The sequence below is a fragment of the Grammomys surdaster genome, unplaced genomic scaffold (assembly GCF_004785775.1).
Source record: "Grammomys surdaster isolate TR1022 unplaced genomic scaffold, NIH_TR_1.0 67, whole genome shotgun sequence".
Classification (NCBI taxonomy): Eukaryota; Metazoa; Chordata; class Mammalia; order Rodentia; family Muridae; genus Grammomys; species Grammomys surdaster.
This window is the reverse complement of record NW_021604569.1, coordinates 13,319,781-13,346,673: the sequence shown is the minus strand read 5'-3', so window position 1 is coordinate 13,346,673 and position 26,893 is coordinate 13,319,781.

Below are 26,893 nucleotides of genomic sequence, written 5' to 3'. Positions count from 1 at the left end.
AGATGTCTGTGGCTCCCTTAAAAACTAGAGTCACCGGGAACATTAGGAGTGGTGCAACAATTCCAGGCTCTTCCCTTGGAGAACGCCTGTCTAGATATAACAAGACTGGGGCTCACCCAACTCTGTCCCCCTTAAATTCATGGCAAGTTTATAGGAAAAGAAATTTCTCAACCGAATCAATCAATAGAAACACATCACTCCCTGCTGTGAGGATAGTAAAAATAGAATCTAAAATTTAGGCTTTGGGACTCTTGGGAAGAGAAATGCACATAAGTAAGAGAAGTGTTTCACTTTGAATTCTTATACCTGACATTTAGACCTGAAAAGTGCATGGAAATGGCAGCAAAGACAAGAAGCGAAGAAAAGAGAGCCTCAGAGGGAGGGATGCCATTATAAGGTTCTGGTCTACTTCTCTTCTTTTTAAACTTTGACTTTTTGGATATGAGAAAAACTTCTTGGAGCTTTTTTGGACTGAAGTTTAAGGTTAAAGAACTTTGCATGAACTTAACATCTATGAATCTTCTGTTAACCACTCAGACCTGGGTTAGTAGAATACCATGCTCCCTCCAAGAGAATTTCTACAGTCAGAAGGAAATTTAAAAAAACAATACAGCAAGAGGATGTGTTTATATCAGTTCTGTAAGGTTTCTTCAAAATTAAGCAATGTGCCTGGTCACAGATTCTACCCTCTTATAAATGATCCTGATCCCAAAGTAACTTCATCTTCACATAAAGGAAAAGTTATGTCCATTTAACATAAATCTAATCTTTCAAAAGATTCAAGCCTTTGAATGGGAAGAAATCTTAACAGAGAACTTAATTCACATGGCAGTGTTTCTAAATACGTAACAAATACACACAGATTCTATATCCTTCTCAGGAACTGTCTTTTGTGTTATTGTGTTAAAATCTAATTTCGTGCTAGAGTAGGTACATGGGGAAAATTCTCTTATCATTTTAAATTTTACTATAATTATATCACTTTCCCCCTTTCCTTTTCTTCCACCAGCCCCTCTGAAACTCCCTCACTCTAATTACTACCATGCCTCTTCTACCTGCTCACTTCCAAATTAATAGCATCTTTTCCTTTTATCATTGTTGTTACCCACACATATGCATATTTGTGCACAAATACATAAATGCAACCTGTTTAGTCTGCTTTAGTTGCAGGGCTAACCATCTAGTATTGGAGAATCAATTAGGAGTTGCATCCCTGGGGGAAACTAACTCCTTCTCTCTCAGCAACCACTTGCCTTTAGTTCCTTTTCTAGAAGTAAGACCCCATGAGATTTTCCATCTTCCATGTTAGCGAGTCTATTAATAGTGCTACTTGTTCAGGTCTTCTTTATGCAGCTGTTTCTAAGAGACTATTTTATAACAGACTTCTCAGTGTAATCTTTCCTTAACGTTTTCTGAGTCATAGATGCAAGAGGTGAGATATAGATATATCTATTGTGGATGGGTTCCAGATGACCCAGCATCTGTGCAGTATGTCTAGCTGTGGATTTCTATGATGCTCTTCATTTGCTGTAGAGAAGCTTCTTTGATTGATGAAGGGTGATAGCTACACTTATCTATTGGTATAAGGATAAGATTTATAATATAGTTAGGAATTATGTTTGTATAGCAACGTGGTGGCAGTATATTCTCTTTTAAGATCTATGAGTTCACTAGGCCCAGTAACTGGGCTAAGCAATGTTGGTTGCCACCCTATGATGACAGTATAGAAGGATTAGAAAGGAGGAAGGACAAATAATACCAAGACTGTTGGGAAAATAGTCTCTAGCCCTATGGTTTTTTGAAGCAATAGTTGAGGTGGTAGTATATTTAATAACCTAGTCCTTAATAACTAGTTATTCACAAATTACCTCACCATATATATTTATTGCTTTCAATAGTTTTACTCCCAGTTTCTCTAAACATTCTTCATGCCCTGTTCTGTCTTATTAGAGATTCTTCAAAAGATGCCTGCATAAGACTTTCCATCTTTATACTTTTTCACAATTTGATTTTGTCAAATTTCCATCCAGAAGTCGCTCTGTGATTTTTTCCCTTAAATAATGCCAATAATTGGGATTAAACATTGTGTGACTTCTGAATTAATTATAAAAGGCAATGCAACCTCAATGAAGGAGACAGAAAACTGTATAATGAGCATATGATGGTGCCTCATATTTCATCAGGAAAAGTGTAGGGTAATACAATGAGACACCATATCACATCTACTGGGATAGCAAGAGAATATGGTTTTGGCAACACCAAATTCTATGAAAGGTGTGGAGAAGCTGAATGTTCATTCATTGCTGATAGAATACAATAGAAGAGATTCCAAAGGTTTTATCCTTAACTAAGCATATGTTACAATATAATTCACCAACTTAAAATAAATAGCCACACAAGTACACCTACACATGCATATTCACAGATGTTTTATTCAAAATTGCCAAAATCAGTTGTTATTGAGGAGAATAAACTATAGTGCATGCAACCAGTGAAATGTTATTGAGAATTGAAGTGAATGGGCAATAAAACCAAGAAAAGGCAAGTAGGAACCTTAAAACAATATTGAAATTCAAAAAAGACCATTTGTGCTACATGACATTACTGGTAATAAATATGCCACCCTCATAAGAAATACTGCTATGGGAGGAATGAGCAGCGACAGATGTGACCTCATGGACATCAGGAACGTTGAGTAAAAAATGACTTCACCAATCTTCCCCCAAACCACCACAGAGTTATGACATTATATGCAATAGCATTCAGATATTGGAGACTGTGCAGCCTGGTCAGAAATCTGTAAAGAGAGACATATCAGGCTCCTCCTGTGATGTCTGCCTTACTCTCTGCAGGATTCAGACAGTATGTCAGATAGAGGTGGGCACAGTCCTGATTTCTGCTTGAAATGAAGACACTGAACAGCTCTTGAGTAGCACTTGGAAGCACTGTGTAAAAGCCCAAAGTGAAGGAAAAAAGTCTAAGGGTCAAGCAGAGAAGAATATCCCTAGAGATCATTCAAGAGCCACAGAGGGCAGAGGATGGGGAGTAAGTGTGTCAGGTAGTCTTGATGAGATTAGGTATCACTGTTCTAAAAGTTAAGCTTGCTTTATAAGGGATCAAAATGTTTCCCAGTTGTTTGGCTTCATTACAGTGATGAACTCAAATTTTTTTCAAAAGAATGAACAAATTGCACAGAACTCAAGTTATATAACTTCTACCATCCGTATGCAGTAACTAGACTTGCTAGGGAGCAGCAATGTGACTCATATTGAGGATAAAACTCAATCAATCAAAACAGACCTAGATATGACACAGATAATAGAATTAGTCGACAGCGATATTAAAATAGTTACTATAAATATATCCCAAATACTCAGGTGGAAAATACATGAGCTTTGTTAAAGACTCAGAGAGAACTTCTTGAGATGAAAAATATGTCTAAGATAAAAATTTTAAGTAATAATAAAGAATAGTATTAATAATAGTTTGGACACACCTTAAAGAATGATTAATCAATATGGAGAGAGCAGTATAAACTGTTCAGATTGGAATGAGAGAGGGAAAACATAAACAGTGAGAAAAAACAGAAAAGAAAAAAAAGAAGCTAGACAATTATAAATGTACATGAGGGGTCCTGGGGCAGAGGAGAAGTGAGAGGGAAATTGAAAATTAATAAGCAGCAAGTAAAGGCCAGTAAGACACATTATGCCATTGGTTAATTCTCTGCTGGTGACTGCCCACAATGGCTGTGAGATCATCTAAAAGGTGTCATGTTTCTGCTGCTTAGAAATACATAAGGACTTAAGACAGCTTCCACTTAGTCAAGCGAAAATGGCAGCAGAGAAGGGTGAGTAGAAACACATCACTGAATATATGGGATTACTCCTTCAAAATGTGTGAGGTGCTATGTCATGGTTACTGTTTCTAATTACTGTTTGTTTAATTATACATGTAACTTTAATTTTTATGCAGTAGATAAACAGCCACAAAATAGCACATATTTCTTAAGCATTTCATTATGGGATAATTAAAAATTCATTGGAATTAAGGAAATGATGCTGAGTGGTCTTTCACATGTTCCTCAATGAGACTGTAGAACAAAAATAACACCAAAACGTTGCCATTGACACTGCATGAATAACTCTGTGTCATCTGGTAATCAATATAGATTTATGAAAGTTATACCACTGTTTCTTGAACACAAAGAAACCCCTAGAATACCCCTTTACAGGCACTTCTCATGTGACCAACCCTATGTGTAATTACTTATGTGTCAAGAATGCTAAAGAGGTAAAGTCTGAGACATGCTCAAAACTAACCATTGAACTGATCAAGGGGTCCCCAATGGAGGAGTTAGAGAGAAGGACCTGAAGAAGTTGAAAGGGTTTGCGGCCCCATGAGAAGAGCAACAATACCAACGAACCAAAGTTCTCAGGATCTAAACCACCAGCCTGGGAGCACATAGGGAGGGACCGATGGCTCCAGCTATATATGTAGGGGAGGATGGCCTTGTCGGACACAGGTGGGAGAGGAGATCCTTGGTTCTATGAAAGCTGGATGCCGAGTGTGGGGGAATCTGAGGGTAGGGAGGTGGGAGTGGGGTGGGTGGTTGGAGTCACATCCTCATAGAAGCAAGAGGAGGGGGAATGGGATTCCTGAGGGGGGGCAAATGGGGTAAGGGGATAACATCTGAAATGTAAATAAAATATCCAATGAAAAAAAAGAAAAGAAAAAATAAAGAGGTAGAGACTGTAGTATGTGCCCTTTAGGCATTGGATATTTATGTCCCCAAGATCCAACCACCCAAGTTGTTTCATTTATCAACAATTTATACTTTTTATTTAACTTTACTCACAAATAATGTTACATAGTAACAGTATATCTAGCACTGATACATATTCCTATTATAAACCATAGTAGCTGTTTCCAAGCTTGAGATAATACAAATAAAATAGCTTTCAACTATCATATGCATGTTTATGATTAAGAATAAGCTCCGTTCCCCCCTTGGGTTTGTATAAATGACCAGGAGTAAAATAGCTGACATTGCCAAACAACCCCCATATTAGTTGTATGATTTTGCTTTCCTACCCACTATAAATGAGAAAACTGAATTCCTCAACAATGCTAACAACATCATGATATTTTTATTGTAGTTGCTTGAATATCTCACTTAAGTAAAAATCTGAATTCTCTGATGCTCTGATGGTAGTCATGCTGTTGTTCTTATGCCCTGTGAAACATCTCTATCTAATCTTCCCACTTTTAACTAGACTAATTGGTATTTTACTATAGAATTCTAGCATTCCATTATAATGTTCTACATTTATTTTCTTTTTCAAATTTTCTTTTATTGAAAATAGATTTTTCTACAAAAAAATTCTGATAATAGTTTCTGTTTCCCCAACTCGTTCAAGTTTTTTAAAGATATGTAAGAGAAAAAAAGCTTGTTTTTCAATACTCTTAGAGAAATCTTCATGGAAAAGAAGTCTTCATATTGGTGAAACATATTTCAATGATTACCTTTTCTTCTATGGTTATGCCCACTCTTGGCACCAATCTAGAAATTTTCACCAAAAACAAGAGCACAAAAACATTTCTTGTTTAGTTGTATGGCCTCATTCCTTTTATAGATCACTTACTGTTAGCTGGGTTTTGTATGAAGTTCATAGTTTAGTTCAAGAGTCCTTAATTTGTTGAGAGATATCCAGTTTTCTTTTTTTTAAAAAAAAAAAATTGTATTTACTTAGAAGCATTCAGAATGTCAACAAAACAGCTGCAATTTTTTTTTTTTGCAGTTACAGAGTGGTATTCAGTTAACAGAACAATTATCTTCGTATAAGCTGCATCAGAGACAACTGAAGATGGAAAAAAAACCCAAAAATAAAACCAAAAGAAAAGAAAAACAAAAACCAAACTGCTGTCTCCATATATAACTAATTTGTGCTGTGCACCAACAAGAACCTGCTTTAAATTTCCATGCCAATTTACAACCCCCAGACTGTACCAGGCAAGGTTAGTGGCTATTGAAAATACCACCAGGATAGGGCTATCTAGAGGCACATTCGGTAGTGTGTTAACTATACAAAAAAAGACACTGTACAGTTTAAAAACAAATCTTACACAGCCTTACATTTCAATTTTTTTTCTTTAAAAGGAGTGAGTTGTGTACAGGAGAGTTAAATGCTTTATAGACAAGAAAAAAAACTGCGCTAGAACCAACTTATTCATCATCATCTTCTTCTTCATCTTCGTCTTCCTCTTCTTCCTCCTCTTCCTCATCCTCTTCATCTTCCTCATCATCTTCCTCTTCCTTCTTTTTCTTGCTCTTTTCAGCCTTGACTACCCCCTTTTTTGCTGCATCAGGTTTTCCTTTAGCTCTGTAAGCAGCAATATCCTTCTCATACTTCTTCAGCTTGGCAGCCTTATTCTCGTAGGGCTGCTTGTCATCCGCTGCAGTGTTGTTCCACATCTCTCCTAGCTTCTTTGCAACATCACCAATGGATAAGCCAGGATGTTCGCCTTTGATTTTTGGGCGGTACTCAGAACAGAACAAGAAGAAGGCCGAAGGAGGCCTCTTGGGTGCATTGGTGTCCTTGAACTTCTTTTTGGTCTCCCCTTTGGGAGGGATGTAGGTTTTCATTTCTCTTTCATAACGAGCCTTGTCAGCCTTTGCCATATCTTCAAATTTCCCCTTTTCTTTAGCAGACATAGTCTTCCACCTCTCTGAGCACTTCTTGGAGAACTCTGAGAAGTTGACAGAAGCATCTGGGTGCTTCTTCTTGTGCTCCTCCCGGCAGGTTTGCACAAAGAACGCATATGAGGACATTTTGCCTCTTGGCTTCTTAGGATCTCCTTTGCCCATGTTTAGTTGATTTTCCTCCGTGAGGCACAGAGTCGCCCAGTGCCCGTCCGGCTCTCGCTTGCCCCAGTGCTGTCTCTATGGAGCCCAATGTACTGCCGAGATATCCAGTTTTCACTATGAAATTCATAAAAACAACTACATTTATTTGTTAAAATACCTTCTTATTTTTGTCTAAATTCATTGGCTCAAAATTCAGTGCATTTATTTATTTTTCTATTCTATCTAATTACCTATATGTCTATTCCTTTTCCAATCTGACGTAATTTTGATCACTGTAGCTGTAAATTTTGAAACCTATTTCACTTTACTTTTGTATTATTATTCCATATCTATACCACTTTTAGAATAGTGAAGCTTATAGTTATAAGAATTCTAGCTGAAGCATTGACAGATCTTTAATGAATTCATGTGTCAGCCTATGGAAAAGCATCTTTATTAGATCTACTGTCTTCCTAACTTGACTGAGCTGTATCTTTCTATTTATGTACCTCCTATTGTTTCTTTAACTTTTGGTATATTTAAGAATCAAAGTTTTTGGTATATTTAGCTCATACTTTGCTATAAATACACTATTTTTTTTCAAATTTGATGGAATGGTAATGAGGTGAGTTTCTGTATGCCTGTTACCAGAATTTATGTTTGTCTTTTGTTTTCTTCAATTTTCTTCTTTTCTCTTACTCTTTGGTCATAGAGAAATATTTATTTAGTTGCAGTGGAACTTTGGTTAGATCCTTAGCTCTGTGTGTGTGTGTAAATTCTTTCTTAGGAATGGTTCACTTTATGTCATTTTCTTAAAATCTACATGCTTTTCCTTACGTTTAATCACCTAAAATTTCCATCGACAATAGTAGGAATCTATGATTTGTTCCTCATCTGAAGAAGAAAGGCTTAGAAGGATAGTATTAATTGTAATGTTAGCAGAAGGGCTTTAAAAAGTATGATCTAACTGTGGCCATTTCCATTAGTTTTTGCTTTCTGGAAATTTTTATTATGAATTTTTGGTGGATTATGACAATGCATTTTCTGCATTACTTTAAGTGAATTTGTTCATGATGCATATAAAACTTACAATGACATATGTTTTTTCTTTATAACTTATTAAATTTTTTCTTATATTTTGTATCTAAATTTATTGGTTTTAACTGAGTGTTCCATCCATATTCATTAGTAGAATTAGTCTGTTAGTGTTCTAGTTTTGATATTAGTGGCTATGTTAACATAGATGAATTCAGTCCTGTTTCCTCCTCATCTGTCTTGTGAAAGGCATTGTGAAAACACAGTTAGCATCTGTTGAAATATTTGGCAGAATATCTATAAAACTCCTGTGCCTTGAGATTCAGGAGAAGATAACTCAGATTTCAAATTCAATTCCCTTAGTGGACACAGGATATTCAAGTTATCTGTTTCACAATGTTTAAATCAGGGTCGTTTGCATCTCTTGAGGAAATATTCCTTTTTGCAAAAATGTCCAGGTAGATGTATGTAGAATTGCTCCTAATAAAACCTCATCATCCCTTTCATTTCTGCAAAGTCTGTAATGAAATCTGCTCTTCTTTCTGGTAATTTGTTTCTTTGCCATTTTTTTGTCAATCATGCTAGGACTTAGCAGATAGTATTAATTGCTTTTTAAAATCAGCCCTTTACCTCTTGCATTTTCTTTTTCAATCACTTCAATTTTTCCTCTTATGAATTCTTCCTGATAATTCAGCAGTGTTTTATTTAATTTCCAAGTATATGTATATTTTTCTATCAATTTTCTGCTGCTGATTGCCAGTTTGATTATATTGGGCTAAATAATAAATTGTTTTAAATACTTTAAAATGTTTGAGGCTTTTACCTTGCTGAATCATGATATGGATCCTATAGAAACAAATTTTATATGCATTTCAGAATATTGTTAGTCTTTCTTGTTGTTTTTATTGAGTTGTTGCTGTTGTTGTTGTCGTTTTAAGAAAGTGTTCCTCAAATAGAATTAAAATCTAATTGGGGAAAATGTTAGAAAGAATACAAGATTTCTGTTTAAAATTTCTATACAGAAATTTTCCTAATGCATGAGATTGTAATAATACTTGTCAAGTAAGGATGGAGAAAATAATAAGTCTATTTATGAGGAAAGGCATTAATATAAAAACATTATAATTTATTAAACTTTTTCCTTATTAAGTTGAGGTGATAGTTGTGAATATCACTATTTGAGCTGGTCTGGATAGTTTCATAAATTCTGACATTGCATGTAACACATGGTAAGGGTAAAACAGTACCCAGTAGTGATGAAGGAAAGCACTGAATGCACTTTAATGACTAAGCCACCATCAAACCATGGATTAACACAACCCAATTCTTGCTGTTGCAAACCCGCTTACCTCCTTCCCCACTTTAGATGGTCTTTTCTGAAAAGGCTAATAGTCATTGAAGATGCATTCAAGAGCAGCACCTTATACTATCTCAGCCTAATAACTTCAAGTGTTAAGCCAAGAATGAAAGAATAAAGTTGAAAGTATGTCATTTCACATTTTTTGGCTGTATCCACAGGTAGAAACTGATATACCAACATGTACATCACCCATCCTTTTCCTGTTGACTTTGATTTTGTGTTGATGCCAAAGGTGACATTTAAATTTTTGCTTTGCCTTTGTGTTAGTTCAATTTTGTAATTATGGTCTTCTTTTTCTTCAAGAAGTTTATGGTGGTTTTTCTATACATATGTAACAATGAACTCTCAACCGTCACCTCACAGTAATTCTGTCTTTCCCGAGGCCAGTTGACTTAAACCTTCACTCTTCGTGATTATAATATATCACAGATCATACTACAAGGACACACATGTTACATAGAGTATCATCATTCATTTTTCTAAAAGCTCGGATGAAGTGTGGTTTCTATCATGTACCTCAGGATTGATATCTAAGTAAAACATTCCATCTCTATTTTGTGTTCCTGGCTCTACAGAATGCAATGTATAGATTATGAATATACATATAGAATAACTGGATATAAAATTCTTGATTTACATTTTGCCTTAGAGATTTTTTAAAGATGTTTCTTTGGTGGTATTTATCTAAGATAATGCATGCAACATTGCTTTCTTTCTACTCAAAGAACAACAGGCGTCTTGTCTAAATGTCTTCAAGACTGTATCTGATCTTCAAGCTTACTGACATCATCAAGCAAGTGTTCAGAATCAGCCATTCTCTGTCAATTTCTTCAAAGGTATAAGTATTCTCTCTCTAACACATACATAGATCATTTTTTGCTTCTTTGTACAAGTACTCTTCCCTTGCATTTTAAATACTTTAATTCCTTTACATTTTAAATACTCCTTCAGTCTCATCGTTTGTTTTTCCTCTTCATTAACTCCAATATCTGTTTTAAATTCTCTTCTCTGGTCTTCTATGTTGTTATAGAATTTCTCCCAGCTGCTATTTTCTTCCTTTAGTACATTTGAATAGTTTTCATTCTTATAATTTCCATCATTGATTTTTTTTGGCACCTTTGATGACATCCACTAAAGTTTGAGTCCTTTGTAATTGAGCTGATAATATTGAGAGTAATTTTGTCTGTTTTGTTTTTCAATGACTAAGGCAGAGCTAGATGGGCTGACCTTTCAGTTCTTCATAGCTGCCCATTTCCATTACAGTCTCCGTAATGATACATGCCTTCTCTTCTTTTCAAGCTGCAATGATTCATTTTAGCAGTCTACATTTCAACGTGTCTCTATTTTTTTTTAGAATATGAGCTTTAAAAATATTTCCATTTATTGCATTTTTCACTCTTTTGTGTGGATGTTCACAATGTACTTTGCTCAACTGTTGTCTGTTTGTGCAAAGGCAACAGCAACAGGATACAACCCTAGTCTAGAGGTAGCAGCTATGCAGCCCTAGGAACTTCAGCTCAAAAACACCCTTTAATAAATAAAGAGTATTTATTTATTTAATAAATAAAGAGTATTTATTTATTTAATAAAGAGTATTTATTTATTTAATAAATAAAGAGTATTTATTTATTTAATAAATAAAGAGTATTTTTATTCTGAAAAGCAAGGAAGTGTCCTTCAATGGAGAGAAACCATATGTCATACTTGCTAACTTGTTAATGTTGTTAGTTTGATCTGCTCTATTCTGATTTTAAAAACCAATCTTGTTTCTGAAATGCTTGTTTCTTCTTCTACCTGTTATTAAGATTCCAGTAGTGTTTCCTCCTTTCCAATAGGTGTTCACATGAGTGCATATGTACCACTCTTGGGCATATGCCAAAAGGACTCCAGATCCTATTGTTACTTGCTCATTCATGTTCAAAGCTGCTCCATTCACAATAGACATGAGGTGGAAACAGCCTAGATATGATAAACCGATACCATAAAAAGATAATGTGGTACATTTACACAATGGGATATTATTCAGCTATTAATAAAACAATAAAATGTGAAGGAACCATAAACAATTATTTTGAATCAGTAATCTATCCAGTAAGAAAATGACTTTTCTCTTTCTTTGGTTGTTGGCTTTGAATCTTCAGATAGCTGTTTAGAGTTCTATAACCATAGAGGTCAGAAAACTATAAAAGGGGAGAGTTTTTAAGGGAAAAGTGATAAAATGTACTAATATAATGGGTTTAAGAGGAATAATGAAGAAATATACTGCTAAATTTAGATAGAGACCAGATGGTAGGGTAGAATAGAGGAGGGAGAAGCACAAGGATAAATAATATTGAACACATTTTGAAAAATACATACAGAAACTTACTACTGTAGAAGCTTCTTAAAACACAAACCACACACACACACACACACACACACACACACACTAGTGACACAGAGACAGACAGACAGACATTCACAGATACACACACAGTGTTAAAATAGTTATCCTATAAAAGGGCGACAGTGCCCCTACTTGACTCCAGAAGCTAATAAATAAAATTTTCAGTGGCTCTTTTAGATTTCTTGTCCAAGAAGATCCAAGAGACAATTCCTTCCCCCAATATTACAGGTTATTCATCGTCATTGCTCTTGATTGCTATCTGTAATGTGAGAAGCAAACCCCATTACTGAAGATACCAAAAAAATTGAGTCAGAGAACATGATGAAGTCGGGTTCTACTTATCTGGAAGCATCATCCCTACTGACTAGTTTTCATACTCCTGGGATGTGCTACGTAAAGTACCAGGGTAGAAAAGGAATTATCCATCACACTGAGGCTGTGACCACTGTGACTGACAATGGTGACAAAACTGACAAGACAAGCTCTGTAGATACTACCATTGATATCCCTTATTTCCTTCCTAGTTCTGTTACTTTGTCATAAAAATATGAATACATCTCTTTTCATCTAAAAACTGATAAAAAAAGCAGTGTTTTGCTTTCTATCTTACCATTGCACTACTTTCAGACCTGCTACCTTGCTTGCTTCCATAGCACCATTTATTTTGTTCATCACTAGACCTGAAACACACACTGATCTTTACATCGATAAGATTCCCAATTCTTTACACAGGCTAAATAAAGTTATGTAAAACTGGTTGACAAGGTCAATTTGTAATTTAAAATTCATACTTCAATATTAGACAGACTAGATATTTGAGTCAGTTCAAACAGCATACACTCTCCCCAAAGTAAAGTTACTTATATGAGGTTAAAAGATAAACATGGGTTCAGTGAGGAGAGTTGAGATATGTTCATCAGTTCCAATAGAAACTCAAGACAAATGGCTGACTAATGCCTATTAGCATACTAAATATCTGCTGACCTCCAGGTTGACTGTACCTATGGCTCCTGTCAGCCCTTCTACTAAAAACTTCTTCAGCTCATGGAATTACCTTTTCCCAGTTTCTGATTCCTATATAACCCTGCCATGCACTCTCTTGGACCTCTTGGCCCTCTCTTTCTTGGTCTTCTTGCTCTCTGCTATCTGGGTCCTATCTCTTAGTCCTTCTAGCCTTCCTCTCTCTCTATCTCTGTTGTTTTATCTCTTCCCTTCTTCTCTCACTCTCCCTCCTCTCTTTGCTGTCATGGCCTTGTTCAGTCAATTGGCCCTGTTCAGTCTACTGCTTTCTTTCCCTGCTCTGGATACTTCCAGATGCCTCTGGCTATACTCCCCCTCTTATCTACAATAAAACATTCTTCTCAACCATAGATTGGAGTATTCAGGTCCTCACTTTTTACATTAGATACCTAAACTCCTACATTATATAATGTATTTAAATTTAATATCATTAGTCTGTAATGGATTTGCATACTTCCTCAAGAATGTAAATCTTACTATGATGTTAGTTGAAGTCTGTAATAACATGGCAGGATGGGTTTGGTTTTGGTTTGTTTGTTTTGTTTTGTTGGTTTGGTTGGTTTGTTTTGTTTTTTCAGCAGAATGCAACAAATCTTTGTCACTGTGTTTGTTGGTTTGTTATGCTTCTATGACTTAATGGCTACCACTTTTCTTAATATCCTCTTTTCTTATTTAAGTCTTAAGAAATAATGTACTGCCCTTACATGTTTGATGTGTATTTTGTGAGAATACCCTTCAAGGACTAACTACTTCTAATAAAGCAGAGTTTGGATTGCATTTCTGTGGTTTTAACTGACCTTCCCTTCATGTCTGTAGTAACACTCAGAAAAATGTTTATCTCCTTTCCAGTATGTTTGTCAAGTGTATTAAGACAATTGTACAGAGCATTCATTGAGTCTAAAGTATATTAAACATCTTCAACTAATCAATGCGTTGTAAGGCTTGATTCCCTCAAATTACCTTTGTACAGTTTCTGATGTATATATACCCTTATTAGAGAATAACATTGAGAATGAGAAGCATAACTCACCATGTTAAAAGTGGGTAACATAGCCTCTGCCATTTCTCTGTCCATCATCCGTCAATCATTCAGACTTTATTCATTATACAAGCTCCTTAAATTTATTAGTCATGTACTATGAACAAATGACATAAAGTTAAATGTGAAGACCAGAAACTGAGACCTCAAAATGTATTGTATAAACTGAATAAAATGTTTTGATTCAGAATTCTATCTAGACCATCAAAATAGAAATGTTCCAGGAAAATCAGGAACTCAGTTCAGCAATTTATTCTAGAGGAAAGATGAGAAAAACTGATAAACAGAGGTGATGACACCACAGTTTATTCAAAAGATTTATTTATTTATTTATTGCAAGAAATTTGCAAGTTAGAAAAAGACATCATATAGATAAAAAGCACTTGCAAATATGTGAGACTGGGATGACTAGAGTAAGTAGACAGTTCAAAAGATAGGAAAGTAAAAAAATAAATGATGAATAGGTTATAGATATCTAGATAATACATGAGATAAATGACAAATTATAGATAGATGAAGATAGATATAGAGATGATAGATGTACAGACAGATGATAGATGAATAGATATAGATAGGTAGGTAGGTAGATAGATAGATAGATAGATAGATAGATAGATAGATAGATAGATAGACAGACAGATAATATATAGACAGTAAATAGATGATATAGAAAAATGGAGGCAATACAGAGACTCTGCTTGGAAGAACATGAAAAGTATATTATATTACAGCTAGTTGAACCACAAATGTCCAGTGTGGGGGTGTGGGGGTGTGGAGGTGTATCTGAGTGTGTATTGTATGTATGTTTCTGAGTTTGAGTCTGAGTGTATGTCTGCATGTCTGTATGTTAACTTGTGTTTAGAGAAGAAAATGAATACCTCTAAGGGTAGATAGTAAAACACAGTAGAGGAAGATGGAAACAGCTTTAATAAGGCATACCCTATAGATTCATGCAGTGTTTATGGGGTTTGTACTGAAGGTAGAGAGGGAATTACAGGGAGTGAAAGGAAGCAGCCAATGGTAGTTCTGTCTGTGCCCTCAGTAATTGAAGAATGAAGAATTCACACATCGAGCCAAGAAACTTAACAAAAACTACTGAAGTAGAGGAGAGATTTAGTCCTCCCTCACTCTTTCTCTCTCTCTCCTCTCTCTTTGTCTCTCTTTGTCTCTATCTCTCTGTGTATCTGTCTTTCTGTCTCTCTCTGTCTCTGTCTCTCTCTGTCTCTCTGTCTCTCTGTCTCTCTGTCTCTCTCTGTCTCTCTCTGTCTCTCTCTGTCTCTCTCTCTCTCTCTCTCTCTCACACACACACACACACATACACACACACAAAATATGATGAAAAATTCAAATGCAGTTTGAAAGATAATTTAAGGTGATTTTAATAATTAAACAAAACACATTTTAAACTACATTATTGCAAATATAGTGAGTAAAATTAAGAACCTGAAAAGACAGACTTCAACTTGAATATGAAGTCTACAAATATTAAGCTCCATTCATGTGTGAACTTACTTTCTATTATTAGATATAGAGATCCTTAAATTTGAAGATTTTCGTGCAGAATTTTACTTTAGTTTGGTTTCCTCTCAATCATGACTAATTTGTAGAAAATAATATTTGAACATATTTATAATTAAGAGCCCTGTAGGTTTCCTCCTTGTGTGGAGGAACTGAATTAATGAGGTTCTAACCTATTTGATAAGCATCCTTGAGTGTCCTGGTTTCAATTACCTCCTATTAATAAGTGTCACATTTAGAATCTCTATTTCATTTCCTTATACTTTCAATTAGTAAAATCTATGAACATTTTATCTTGTAATTTCATACACAGGTTAGACATATAGATTGTTAATAAACTTCCTTCAGTAAAATAGCTCTTTTATTGTTTGTTTTGAAATAATAGTATAAACACAATAGTTGGTTATCTTCTATCATAGCCATAAAATCAATGATGGAGTAGTCTGGCTCTAAGGTAGAGATAAGAGCACTTAAGGAATAATAAATATGACAGAGCTATGACACCATTGTACAGCATAGCATAGAATCTGTCAGAATTTGGCTCTTATCCTTAGCAATACAGATTTTAAAGAGAAAGGAATGGCTAAAGTGACCTAGGAAAACAGATGTTTTCATGCTTGACAAAACAACGTGCTGCAGGCCACTATGGAGCTTGCTGAGAGTTGACTTTCATGAAATGAAAATCCAGAGTATCCAAATGCGACAACAGTCAGCTTCCTGATCACTGAGAGACCTCTTTTTTTAAAGTTAATTTTTATTGGATATTTTATTTACATTTCAGATGTTATCCCCTTCCCCCAATTCTCCTCCACCCAGAAACCACTATAACATTCCCCCTCCTCCTGTTTCTATGAGGATGTGACCCCAACTACCCACCCACTCCCACCTCCCCACCCTCGAATTCCCTCACACTGGGGCATCCAGCCTTCATAGGAACAAGGATTCCCTCTCCCATCTTTGCCTGACAAGGCCATCCTCCCCTACATATACAGCTAGAACCATGGGTCCCTCCCTATGTAGTCCCAGGCTGGTGGTTTATATCCTGCGAGGTCTGGTTCATTGGTATTGTTGCTCTCCCCATAGGGCCTGAAACCCCTTCAGCTCCTTCAGTCTTCTCTCTAACTCCTCCATTGGGAACCCCTTGATCAGTTCAATGGTTAGCTGTATGCATCCACCTCTGAATATGTCAGGCTCTGGCAGACCTCTGAGGAGACATCTATATCAGGCTCTTATCAGCATGCACTTCCTGACTTCCACATCAGCATCTACCTTTGGTGACTGCACATGGGATGGATACTCAGGTGGAATGGCCTCCACATCAGTGTCTGCCTTTGATGATTGCACATGGGAGGGATACCTAGGTAGAAGAGACTCTGCATGGCCTCTCCTTCAGTTTCTGGCCCACATGTTGTCTCCTTATTTGCTCTCATGAGTATTTTGTTCCCCCTTCTAAGAAGAACCAAAGCACCCACACTTTGGCCTTCCTTCTTTATGAGCTTCATGTGGTCTGTGAGCAGTATCTTGGGTATTGAGAGCTTTTGGGCTAATATCAACTTATCAGTGAGTGTATATCATGTGTGTTCTTGTGTGATTGGGTTACTTCACTCAGGATGATATTTTCTAGTTCCATCCATTTGTCTAAGAATTTTATGAAGTTATTGTTTTTAATAGCTGAGTAATACTCCATTGTATAAATGTACCACATTTTCTGTATCCATTCCTTTGTTCAAGGACATCTGGGTTCTTTCAGATTCTGGCTATTAAAAATAAGGCTACTAAGAACATAGTGGAGCATGTGTCCTTGTTATATATTGGAGCAGCTTCTGGGTATATGCCCAGAAGCAGTATAGCTGGGACCTCAGGTAATGCTATGTACAATTTTCTGAGGAACTGCCAGACTGATTTCCAGAGTGATTGTACCAGCTTGTAATCCCACCAAAAATAGAGGAGTGTTTCTCTTTCTCCACATCCTTGCCAGCATCTGCTATCACCTGAGTTTTTGATCTTAGTCATTCTAACTGGTGGAATCTCATGCTTGTTTTTTGTTTTTTTTTTTGTTTGTTTGTTTTTATTGGATGTTTTATTTACATTTCATATGTTGTCCCCTTACCCCATCCCCCACCCATCCAGGAACCCCCATCCCCTCACCCCTCCTCCTGCTTCTTTGCGGATATACCCCTACCTACCCCCCCACTCCCACCTCCCCACCCTCAAATTCCCACCCCCTGGGGCGCCAAGCCTTCATGAGGCCAAGGATCTCTTCTCCCACCTATGCCCAGCAGGGCCCTCCGCTCTTACCTATACAGCTGAAGCCATAGGTCCCTCCCTAAGTGCTCCCAGGCTGGTTGTTTAGACCCTGAGAGCTGTGGTTGGTTGGTATTGTTGCTCTCCTCATGGGGCCACAAACCCTTTCAGCTCCAACGGTATTCACTCTAACTCCTCCATTGGGAACCCCATGATCAGTTCAATGTCTAGTTGTGAGCATCTGTCTCTGAATATGACAGACTCTTGCAGACCTCTGAGGAAACATCTATATCAGGCTCTCTCATGGTTGTTTTGATTTGCATTTCCCTGATGACTAAGAATGTTGAACATTTCTTTAGATGCTTCTCAACCATTCAAGTTTCCTCAGTTAAGAATTCTTTGTTTAGCTTTGTATCCCATTTTTAATAGGGTTTTTTGGTTGACTAGAATCTAATTTAATGAGTTCTTTGTATATACTGGGTATTAGCCCTCTATCAGATGTAGGATTGGTAAAGATCTTTTCCCAATCTGTTGGTTGCCATTTTGTCCTATTGACAGTGTCCTTTTCTTTACAGTAGCTGTGCAATTTTATGAGGTCCCATTTGTCAATTCGTAGAGCATAAGCCATTGGTGTTCTGTTCAGGAACTTTTCCTCTGTGCCCAAATATTCGAGGCTTTCCCCCACCTTCTCTTCTATTAGTTTCAGCGGATCTGGTTTTAGGAAGTGCATTGATGAGGAGCTGCTGAGCAGAGGTACCAATAGCTTTGACTGGTACCCTTACCTACTGCTTTCTGTCATAGTTGAAACTCATCAAAGTGCTATACATAGTATGAAGAAAAGACAAAATGATTGTCTAAGAAACTGATAAGTTGTGTCCGCAATAGAATTCCTGAGATTTCAGATCCTTTGACTAAGGAGAACCAAGCTGTCCTGGAGGCTTCCCTAGCCAGTCACAGGTATGGTTCCATCTAAGGTGATCATTTATGTTTCTTAGTCCTTAGGGCTGGGCATTTGTCCACCAGCAAAATTTATTCCCTACTCTTGACACATATTCTGTGGTTCTTCTAGAGACAGCTTACAGGTGCACTCCAGTATCCTACTGTTGGTACCCCATTTCCTGTGCTGAATTCCTTGTGTGTGACCTGCATAGTTATAATTAACACCTCTCTCTCTCTCTCACTCCCATTCTCTCTCTCCTAATCCCTCTCTCCCTTACACTCTCCCCCTCTCCCTCTCCCTTTCCCCTTTCTTCTCCTCCTCCACTCCCTCCCTCTCCTCCCTCCCTCGCTCCACCCACCCCCCTTCTCTTTTCTCTTTCCTGTAGCTGATTGTATTCTGGATGCTAATTATGTAGGCACCATGTGAAGGAGCTGGGAGGGTGTTGCCCAGAGGATTGCCCAACTGCATCCAGAGCAGCCAAGATAGAACATAGAATTAGTGATAATTCAGTATTAACTGCATGGAGGTTAGGCAGTGACCAAGCTATTGTGCAGTTTAAGGCATATTATAAAATAAAAGCTGTGTGTGTGTGTGTGTGTGTGTTGTGTGTGTGTGTGTCTGTGTCTGTGTCTGTGTGTTTCATTTGAGAACATAAACCATTTGGGTGGGTAGCAATGCTGTGCAGGTTTCAATTAAGGGATTAATTAATAATTAATGTTAAACTCTGCTGTTATTTGTTTCCTAGGTCTGTTCCACTGGGGACTGAATCTCAGTTACTCTTCCAGGACTTCAGTTGTCATGTGGTCACATCCAAGCTTTGGGGACATCAAGATCAGCAGAATCTCATCTCTATTAACATATATGTCAAGACAACAGCTTATATTTCAGAGAGATGAAGGGTCCGGGCTATGTTTCCCTACATGGCAACACTAAACTCTGAGTCATTCCATATAAATAATAGACAAGCTCTATCCTGACAACATCACTGATGCTAGGTAGAATCTTTTGTCAAGAAAAGCCCCAGTTTTACCTAAAATACCAGAGTGAAGATTTCTCTTCTTGATTTTCTCAATGAACTCAGACAAACTGTCATTGTGGAGTTGGGCATTATTTCTCTCTGATATGGTGGTAACTGGCCATTCATAGCATCATACACTAGTTGACATTTCTACAGTGTGAACCTTAACTCAGCATGTTAAAACTTACCTGAACATTGTTCAAATACTCTGACACTACCCAGAGCAGGAACTGTGAATCAGAGACTGTTTTCCAGACCAGCAATCTTTGTTAAACAAGTATGTGACTCTGTGGCTAAGGTTCTCAAAGCCCTGGGAGATTTACAGAAATTGAAATGTAGCCTACTCTGAAAATCAGTTGAATCAAAACTCTAGAGATGATGCACAGGAAATGGAATTGTAAGCTTTCTAAGTACCTCTCCTGTTCATTTGACTATGAGAGCCTTGTTATTCCTATGGCTCAGTGAGTAAAGGTGTTTGCTGCCAAGCCTGAGTACCTGAATCTAATCCCCAGGGCCTACATAATGAAATAGGAACCTCCTTCTGCAAGTGTTCCTCTGATCTTCTCATGTTTTCCACATGTGAACACATATACAAACACTCATAAAATAAACAGACAAATAAATAAATACTGAAAAAATAAGTGTATTGAAAACTAGAAAGGTTAAGAGTTACTGTTTTATGCATGTGATTTTTTAACTTTTTCCTTTCACTATCTATTTTCTCCCATGAAATTTTATATAATCCCATATGTAGATACATAAAACATTTATTGATAATCAATCACAAGGAAAATTATTTTAGAAGTCAAATGCGTGATCAATTGCACCACATATGGACACCTCTTCTAAAACAATTCATTAGTAAATAACTAATTTTTCATTTGGAAAAACCAAAGTACATTTTAAGGATATGGGTATGCTCAAATTCACTATTGCCTAAGCATCTTCAACACTTTTTGGAGTTGTCTAACATTTTGATTTTATAATTATCGATGCTGAGAGTATTCTTTTGAATGACTATGTTTTTCAAAATGCCAAAATTGGGGCTAAAGAGTTTGTTGAGAGATTGTTAGTTGTTAAAGCATTTGCTGCTTTTGCAGAGGACAGGATTCATTTTTCAGCACCCACATGATGGCCTACAACCATCTATAGCTTCAGTTTCAAAGGATACTATGCTCTTTTCTGGTCTCCGTAAGCATATAATACACATACATATTCACAAAACAGTAGAAGTATATTTATGGTTATTTTTTAAGTAAAAAATTCTTTCCAAGTCTGAGCCAAATTTCAGTTAACTTTTTTTTTTAACTTTTTATGAAACTGGTCAACAAGTCAAACAAAAATTTTAAAATGAAGCATTCTATGGCAAATATCAACTGAACAACCATCATCAACAAATTTTGGGATGTTAAGAAAAAGAAACCCCCATTCATTATTGGTTGTTTTGACAACTGGTAAAATCACTACAGAAATGAACAAGGCAAATTCTCAAAGGCTAAAAACAAATCTACCATATGACCCAATAATATCACTCCTCAGAAAATATCCAAGACTCAATATCCTACTCCAGAGATACTTGGAGCCATGTTCATTGCTGTTCTATTCAAAATAACTAGAAAATGTGTAGGGGGGAACTAAATGGTCTTAAACCAAGGAATAGGAATATGAAAATATAGTACATGTACATTATGGAATCTTGACTCAAATATATATATATATAAGAAATCATGAACTTTGCAGGTAAATGGATAAAACTAAAACTGACCATATTGAGTGAGGTAACCTAGACCTATGAAAGACAATGCTGCATGTTCTTTGGAGACTCCTGGCTCCAAATCTTAACACATGAGTACATGACTTGGGAATACCTCAGAAAACAATAAAGTAAATCATAACCATTGCCAGGGTAGGGGAGTTGGGGGGGGCAAAAGTAAAAGAAATACCAGGGTAATCTATTTAGGGAAATGGGGGATGAAGAAAATAGAGGAGAAGAAAAGAGGGCAAAGAGGTGCAATTGATCTGATAGGCAAAATGGGGTCCTCTTTGGGGAGGGTTGAAGAGGATATATTTAATAGGAGGGAAAATAATAATAATAAGGTCTTAAAATGCCACACTGAACTGTTTTCCCAAAAGGGACATAAACAATTCTGTGTACTAATATATACACATTATTTTTAATAATCTTTCCTCATCTGGGCTGATAGTACTATCTCCCAGAGCCAAAGACTACTTATCAAAAACCCTGATAAAAAACATGAGAGGCCTTCTATTGAATAGTTGGCTAGGTTCATCCAAAGCATACACCGTACTGTTGTTGCCTGTGGTACAGGGTTGTTTCCCAGAGGTACAAGGTAAGTTCTTTTTGAAGAAGAAACCATGAACTTCAGTAACAAGGCACAGACTACAGAGCTGAAACTGACCTAGCTGCCTCTTCCCTGAAAAATAGCTCTCATGATAACAAAAAGTACTGTGCAAGCTTCCAAAAGAAGAGGGTAGCTAACAGTCCTACCCAGCCATGACTTTTATGAATCACATCAATGACAGCACAATAACACTAAGGGTACAGTAGTAGCAGCAACCAACAGTTCTCTAATGTGATCTAAGACCAGACCAACAAAAGGAATACTATGCCTGACAATAGAAACCTAGTTGACTACTTGGTGCTATTGAAGTCAAGATTATTGGGGAAGCATCTGTAACCACTCCTCTCTGAACCAAAATAATCCATAAGAACAATCTATAACCATTTGTTCTTATACCTACAAAGAAGTATAGTCTTCACACTTCAAAGAATCTTCTCTTTGAAATAGACAGAGAAAAATACAGGAAAACTATAACCAATCAACATGCAGTTATGGAGCCCAGCACAAGTGGATGCATCTACAAAACACTCTTGACACTTAAGGGTTGGGAGCATTGTAGAAAAGTGAGGTTCCAGAAAGATTTTAGAGTCAGAGAAAAAGAGAGTCTGTTGTGAGATCGTGTTTCCTAGGAATTTCAGAAGATATGGACATAAGGCCTTACCAACCAGACTGACCAAGCATGATCTAAACAAGAATGTCACCAATGGACATGCCAAAGTAGATGCAGAAAATCCCAGGACACTTCAACTCTACACAAAAACTATAAGCAACGGAAGAAAGCTGTGAGCAGAAGAGGCTCTACCTAGGGGAAGACTTCATTGTTTGTCCCGTGCCAATGGTCACCCATGAAAGATGCAAGTACTTTATTTATATTTAGAAATGTATATCTAAATCCACATTCAGGCACATAAACATATTTGGGTCTGTGATCCAAGTTGAGAAATTGGGCTCCATGTCATTAAGTCAATGGATAACAACTTTCTCTGAAATGCTGTTTTAGGTGCCCTGTTCTGCATCTTTACAGAAAAACATGATGGATAACATTTTAGCTGTTATTATCTGTGGCTAACTCTCTTCCTCATGATAATAATAAAAAATGTATAAATCCAGTTATCTTCCCTGGGTTGGAAAACTCTGGAAGTCCAGATGAACACAAACCTTGTATTCTTTTCTATCCCCAGTGATTTTGTAGTTGGTGTCTTCATGTCCAGTGTTAATGCTGAAATTCTATTCTTTTAAGAGAAAAGTAGCATAAATAATACATTTAGATGTACCACCCACATAGACCACTTATAGACCACCCATAGTGGTCTACACACACATACACACACACACACACACACACACACACACAAATGTTTTAGAGGGCAGAATCATTTTATTTCTCTCTTAATTTGGTCTCTGTACCAGCAACTTCAGTATTACTCCAGATCAGCTCATTTGGGTCACATTAAGTCTCTGGAAAAGATATTAGTGATTTTCCTTTGTAAGCCCCTATCTTGAGGCATATTTCCAGAAAAATCTCTCTTCTGTTACTGCCAGGCATTTTCATAGGAGATGCAGCTCTTTTTTACATTACTAGAGAACAAGGTCACAGGGAGTTTGTGTGCCCAGGATAACTCTGACCTTGTATTCCCAGTTGGATATCTGTCTGATGAACACTTTTGTAACATCTTCCAACAGCATACTGAAAGTCCTCTCCATTGATAACGTCTAGATTCTACATATGAGCATCATTGGGAAAAAACTCGGTCCACAGATGACGTAAGAAAGGGGTTTATGACCCTTGCAGGCTTATATTTCTTGACCATATTTTAATTGTCAATATGTGGTCTCTATCATGTGGAGACTATTTCAATAATTTTGCCTTGTGAGAAAGGCTTTTCCGGCAATGAAATACAATCTAACATTAAACAGGTTTATACAGTTCTATTTCATATACAACTAATTCAATCAGAGTTGTAGCTTATCCCTTTGTAACAAAGTTTATACTGTGTTCATACAATCTTTGTGTTGAAACAAGCTCTTTCAGAATCTGGTTTTTAGAACTCTACACACACACACACACACACATTCACACACACACACACACACACAAATGTACTATAAGTTAGCTCTGCCTTGGCTGATGGGTACAGAAGCTAAACTTCTTTTTAAAATTGAAGTTGAACCACATAAAAGATATCATGTGATTTTGCCAAATTATGACTCATTCTTCCCCTTGGGAATTAAATAGTTTATAGTATCCATGTTTCATACTTAAAAATTTTAATTGTACTGTACATAAGGGATAAATTTTAGAATAATGAGGATTAATGAATTAATGAAACATTGTTTCTGTACAAATTTATTGCGTAGTACACCTTATCACTCTCAAAGTCCCCATGAAGAAAGTACAAAATAAAAAAGTGTTATTTAGAAATGTATACTTATTAGATGATAAAAAAAGCCTGTGACAAAATCTAAGATTCCTTCATGATATAAAAGTACTGGAGAGATTAGGGATATAAAAGACATTATGTAAATATAATAAAGGCAAATTATAGCCAGCGTATAGTCAAATAAATGGAGAGTAACTCAAAGCAATTGCACTAAAATCAGGAACAAGACAAGCCTGTCTACCCTCTCCATATCTATTCAGTACAGTATTTGAAGATTTGGCTGGAACAATAAGATAACTAAAGGATATTCAGGGGATAGAAATTGTAAAGACATATGAAGACATATGAGTATCATTATTTGTAGATTATATGATAGTATACATAAATGACCATAAAAATTTATCTACTAGGGAACTCTTCCAGCTGGTCAACACTTTCTTTTTCTTTTTTTTTAAATAATTTATTTATTTTTTCACAAATTGTAATTCATTCACAGGGGTTATAAACACAGAAAAGCAAGATGTGGGGAAGGGGATGACACTGGATTGTGGGTGTTCAGAGGGAATACAGATATCTTTCAGAACCAGGTATCAGCTGGATGAAGGTTCAGGGGACAGGTCACTATGACTCTGCCTATGACTCACTTGTCCTTATCTAAGTTGGTATTGTCTGTCAAGGCTACCTATTTACAAGGTCTATGACTACTCGGGCTACTTTCAAATAATATAAAATATCTTGAGATAACTTTAACCAAGCAAGTGAAATACCTGTATGTTAAAAACTTCAGGCCTTACCTCAGCTACATAGGGAGCATGAGGCATGCACAAACTGGAGAGATGAAGGTGCAGGATGGAGTTGGAAGGTGTGAGTGTGAAAACTAAGGGTCAGAGTTGTAGTTAAGTAGTAGAGACCCTGCCTAGAATGTACAAGGCCCCAATCTAAGAAAGCAGAGAGGGGATTATGAAATGAATGAGGTAAATGACTTTTCCAAGTAATATACAGCACATAAAATAAAAATAGCTTGCAAAGAACAACAAAAAACCTTTCAGGTCTTTGAAGAAAGAAATTGAAAAAAATCAGAAGATGGAAAGATCTGCAATGTTCAAGGATCAGTACGACCAATGTAGTAAAAATGATCATCCTACTAAAAGCAACCTACAGATTTCGTGCAAGTTCCATAAAAATGCAGCCACAATTATTCATAGACATTGAAATGTCAACTTGACACTTCATATGGTAAAAAAATAAAACAACTAAAGAAGCACCAGGATAGCTAAAACAATCCTGAAAAATAAAAGAACTGCTGGATGTATCACCATTCCTGATTTCAAGTTGTACTACAGAGCTATAAAAATAAAACTACATAACATTGCCACAAATATAGACAGCTTGAGCAATGGAGTTAAACCGAAGACTTAGACATAAATTCAAACTCATATATATATATATATATATATATCTGAATTTTTTATAAAGAAACCAGAATTATACGGTGAAAAAAAGAAAGCATGTTTAAAATATTTTGCTGGTCAAACAAGATACCTGCATGTAGAGGAATGCAAATTGATTCATATTTATTACCCTGCTCAAAACTCAAGCCCAAGTTGATCAAAGGACCTCAACATAAAACTAGAAACATTAAACCTTATAGAAGACAAGGTCGGGAAGTGATTTGAATACATTGGCACAGGAGACAACTTCCTGAACAAAGCACCATTGCCACAGGCACTAAGATCAACAGTGGATAAATGGGACCTCATGAAAATGCAAAGCTTCCATAAGGCAAAGGAGACCATCAGTAGAACAAAATGGAAGCCTACAGAATGGGAAAAGATTTTTACCAACTCCACATCAGATAAAAGTCAAATATTCAAAATATAAAGAACTCAAAAAACTATAGCAACAAACCAAATAATCCAATTAAAATGGAGTGGGTATCTAAACAGAGATTCAACAAAGGCTGAAAAACAATTAAGGAAATGTTCAACATCCTTAGCTATTAGAGAAATACAAATAAAGACAATTCAAATTCCATATTACACCTGTCAGAATGGCTAAAATTAACAACACAATGGACAGCTAATGTTGACAAAAATGTGGAGCAAAGGGAACACGTCTCCATTGCAATTGGCAGTGCTAACTTGTACAGCTACTGTGGGAATCAACATGGTGGTTCCTCTGAATAATGAGAATATAAACATCTCAAAACCCACTTATAGAACTCTTGAGTATCTACCCAAAAGATACTCCATCTACCACAAGAATGTTTGCTCAACTATGTTCATAGTGGCTTTATTCATAATATTCAGAAACTGAAAACAACCTAGATGTCCTTCAACTGAAGAATGAGTAAAGAAAATATGATGCATTTGCACAATGGAGTATTATTCAGGGATTTTAAAAAATGACATCATAAAATTTCCAGGCAAATGGATTCACCAAAACAAACAAACAAAAAAAAAATCAATCCAAGTGAGGTAACCTAGACTCAGAAATTCAAATATATATGTATTTAGTTATAAGTGGATAGTAGCTGCTAAGAAATGCTATAATTCATTTATAAGTAATTGGAAATAATTTATAATTAATTCACTTAACCCAGAGACATTAAGTAAAGCTGAGGACTATAGAGAAAAGCATGGATCTCCCTAGGAAGCAGAAGTAGGACAATTTCTAACCGTTAGCTAGGAGCGGGTAATGATGGAAGTGGAAGGAATCGGGTGAGGAGGGATGGTGGAAGAGTAT